Source organism: Mandrillus leucophaeus, unplaced genomic scaffold (genome assembly GCF_000951045.1).
Source record: "Mandrillus leucophaeus isolate KB7577 unplaced genomic scaffold, Mleu.le_1.0 Scaffold277, whole genome shotgun sequence".
Taxonomy (NCBI): domain Eukaryota; kingdom Metazoa; phylum Chordata; class Mammalia; order Primates; family Cercopithecidae; genus Mandrillus; species Mandrillus leucophaeus.
In genome coordinates this window covers 2,692,625-2,696,873 of record NW_012102887.1, presented here as the reverse complement: position 1 = coordinate 2,696,873, position 4,249 = coordinate 2,692,625, and the positions used below count along the sequence as shown (strand labels likewise).

At 40.3% G+C, this 4,249-nt stretch overlaps 1 pseudogene across 1 annotated transcript in view; it reads right to left on the bottom strand.

The window, feature by feature from the left end:
- The window catches only part of LOC105543177, an 8,977-nt pseudogene extending 6,283 nt beyond the window's left edge, over positions 1-2,694 (bottom strand). Inside the window, exon 1 of the transcript XR_001006587.1 lies at positions 2,142-2,694. The product of XR_001006587.1 is annotated as a 60S ribosomal protein L21 pseudogene (transcript). The remainder of the gene's footprint in view (positions 1-2,141) is intronic.
- Between the last annotated feature and the right edge of the window lie 1,555 nt (positions 2,695-4,249).

The following is a 4,249-nucleotide window of genomic DNA, read 5'->3' as shown; positions in this document are numbered from 1 at the left end:
GGAGCTTGCAGTGAGCTGAGATCCAACCAATGCACTCCAGCCTGGGCGACACAGTGAGACTACGTCTCATAAAAAAAATAAAAAATAAAATAGAAGTACAGAAATTATAAAGAAAAAATTAAAACTCCTCTTAACTCTGCTAAACATTGAGCACATGTTAGTGCATTGTCCTCCTAAATTTTATTTCATTATATATATTTTTTGCCTTTAACAACAGGAATTTATTGTCTCACAGTTCAGGAAGTTAGAAGTCTGAAATCAAGGTATTGTCATGGTTGGTTCCTCCTAGAATTTCTTGTGACACTTATAAAGCTTATTCCTTTCTTACAAAATTAAGATGATTCTGTAAATGTAGTATTTTTCATTTGATATAGTAAGTACCTTCCAGGAAGTGTGATGAATTTCAACAATTTGAATTGATGCATATTATTCCATAGTATAGTCATGAATTGTTTGTTCAACCCTCTCTCTGTTGCTACACATTTGGGTTGTTTCTAATTTTCCAGTATTATACATAAATATTCTATGGGCATCCTAGTACGTAAATCTTGGCCTCATCTCTGATATTGTCCTTAGTAATTTCATAGTCAGAGATTTATCCTAAGTCAAGAGGAAAACACATCTTTTCAGGCTCTTGTCTCAATTATCAATTAGCCTTTTGAAAGACTGGGTCAATTTAGTCCCACCAGCTGAGAAAAGAGCAAGCATTTTCTGTGCCCATGGAAACCACTGTTTTAGTTATCCTTGGCAATTTAAGAGTCATAACATGGTACATCATTGTGAGTTCTACGTTCATTTCCTTCATATTTCCATGACTGAACACTACGATTTCTATTGCTCAAATATTCGCTTCTAGTGATAAAATCAAACTGTTCTCACCTGAAATCTACTTGACACCTTCCTTACTCATCTCAGGGACATATGGAAAAAGAAAAGGTTGGCATACATGAATCCTGGATTTGGTTTGCTTTTTTTTTTTTTTGGTAACCCTTTCATTCATAATACCAGCTTCATTCATGAAATTGAATTAACCAGGAATTTAGATATTTACTTACAGGTGTTGACTACAGTGAATCATTGAAGCATGTGAGCATTATAAATAGATTCGTGTGGATACTAAGGAAGACATTTATAAATTTCAAAATATAAAAGGAAACATAAGTCAGTAAGCCATGCAGACAATACTATAAATTCCCCTCACCATGGCCGGTGTGGTCAATGTTGAGAGTCTAACGTCAATGTTTACATTGTAAATTATACATTTATTATTTTGTGTGCCAGTTATAGTGAATAATTTCATTAATAAGAACAACAATAAAAACAATTAGAACCTTCCACACAGAGAATAGTGCATTAGATTCTAGGGTCAAAAAAAAAAAAAAAAAAAAAGGACAAAAGACATTGATGTTGCTTTAATACCATTTTGAAGGGCAAGGACATATTCACTACAATAGAGTGCTAAATGGAATGAGACTGTATTTTTGAAATATTATACTAGCTGATATTTTGTGGGTATTTCTGAGTATGGAACTTCCCACCCTTATCCACACGGATATGGTCTAAAACCCCCAGAGGGTGCCTGACACCACGTATAGTACCAAACTTTATATATACTGTTTTTTCCTATATATGCATACCCATAATAAAGTTTAATTTATACACCAGGCATAGTACTCTTGCACTATGGGACCATTATTATGTAAAATAGGGGTTCATTGAACACAAGCACTGTGGATGCCAGGACAGTAGATCCAATAACCCAGATGGCTACTAACTCATTGGCAGGCTTGGAGCATCTATGGCATGGAGGTTCCAGACAAAGGCAGGATTCACGCCCTGGGCAGGACACAGGAGGATGACACCAGACCAGAACAGTGGGCAATTTGAAACTTATCAATTTTTTTTTTTTTTTTGGAATTTTTCATTTAATATTTTCAGGCCACGTCTGACCATGAGTAACTAAAACCATGGAAAACCAAACCGCAGATACCAGGTTCTTCCTCCACTTTTCACCCTTTGCCCAATCCCACCAGCCTGAGTCATTGCCTCAGGGCAGGGCTGCAGCCAGACCTCAAGCACAAAGACTGAAGGCCACCAGCCTCTTTTCTATTTTATTTTATTTTATTTTTTTATTTTTTCAGCCCAGAGGTCTTTTTTTTTTTTTTTTAACACCTATTATGCCATGAATTCATAGGGAATAGGTTCCAGCAGCTCAGGCTCCTTCCCATTGGTTCTCACAAAGTGTGCTTCTCTGGGTGGAGCAGGCTGGCGCTTCCGTTGAACCCAGGTACCTTTCTCTTTGGCTTCTTTCTTTTTCTGATCATTTTCCTTCACGCGTTTCAGGAAGCTATCTCGGCTGTTAGAGTGCTTAATGTGCTCAATACGCACATTAATTCTCTTGGCAAGAATCTTGCCCTTAACTTGTTTGTTTACAACAATACCAACAGCATGCTGGTAAGGTTGTAGACTCTCCCAGTTTTGCCATGGTAACACTTGTGTGGCATTCCTTTTTGAACAGTACCCATTCCCTTGATGTCTACGATATCACCTTTCTTATAGATTCGCATATATGTGGCCAAAGGAACAACTCCATGTTTTCTAAAAGGCCTAGAGAACATGTATCGGGTGCCTCTCCTCTTTCCCTTTGTGTTCGTCATTTTGGCGAATTACTGGAAGATGGCGGTTCCGGCCGAAAGGACCTCTTTTCTATTTTAAAAGCCTATACTCTGACGGGAGTAGAGAGGTTTCTGATTTTATTGAATCTGAGGGTTTGAGAAGTGAATTCTACCAAAACCTCACTCTGGACATGGGGAAAGAAGGGAACAAAAAATAAATGATCAGAAGAGAGAAGTAGGTGATGCTCATCACAGGGGCCCATCAGTCTCCCAAGAAGAGCCTAAGACAGTAGAAAAACAAGAGCTGAAGCAGGCAGCAAAATCAGAGATAGAGAAAGAGAAGGGGGATGGCCACACGGTAAACCCAGGCATCCCAGGTGAGAGATTGCTGTACACGTTCTGGTGCTCTGGCACTGCACAGAAGTAACAGAACAATTCTCATGTGCCCAAGAGGGACCTCCTCAAAACCTAAGGGGCCATGCAGGTGGGAACAAGGGCATTTTCACAGTTTCACAGGGGGGATGGTTACTAAGAACCAGAGAGTAGGATGGACATCTGTTTATAGGTGACGTTGTGGACTTGAAGGCTTTATTCGTCCTTCGCTGAAAGCACTTTGGCATATCTTAGGTCAGATTCTGCAGCAAACAGACTCTGGGAAGGAGACTGGGACAGGGGCCCTATTGGAAAGAACATCCCCCCAATAGAGAAGTGAGGGAAGCTGAACTGAACAGAGAGAGAAGCTGAATTGAACTGTGATGCAATTACAATGGAGGCCTCAGTCAATTGAGGCAAGGAGGCCAGGCCTAGGAAAACTTCCATCATTCACTCTTTAGGTCTGAGCTGCCTCTGCGGATAAGAAGGGGCGTAACCTTGGGCAAGGTGGTAACCAGCAGCCAAACCCCTCAGTAGCTTAGAGAATGAGTGAATCTATCTCCTTTATGATTATGAAAAAGTAGAATGGTATTCACTCTGGCCCACCCCTTCTGCAACTTAGATCCACTTATTTCTTAGAGTAAATTTATGCCATTTGGGGAAAACTTCTCCAGGATTCTGGTTGGTTTTGTTCCTTGGCAAAGCATGGACAAAGCAGCTTAGTGAGAGTGAGAGAAACTATAAATCCCATCCCTGCAGCTGGTCTCAAGGCTGCAATTAACACTCCTGCTTTCCCTCCTCTACTACTCATTCTAGATTCCCCTCACCCTTGGTTGGTAACTGATAGTCTAGAAGGCTTGCCTGGAAGAGTGATACTAATGCTCTTACCTGAGAGATCTGAGGGTCTAGTCACCTTGCCATTCCCAGGCCACACTTTATGCATTTGTCCATTTCACACCAAATTGCACAAGAGAGTACCAAGAGTTACTCAAACACTTACGCGGCAAACATATTTCTCTCTAGCCCTATATTATAATAGTGACCCTACTTCCTCTTGGTGATCGGGATCAATAACCTCTGCTGTCTTTTCCGTATCTTCTAGTTTCTTGAACAAGTTCTACGGCAACCATAGCTTAAAGTTCAATGATACTCTCAATGTGGCTCCTGGTGAAAACATTTTCTCTCTGGGAATCAGGACTTTGAGACATACACATTCTAACGTCATCAGAAAGAGACGGACACAAATTCCCATGGTGGATACT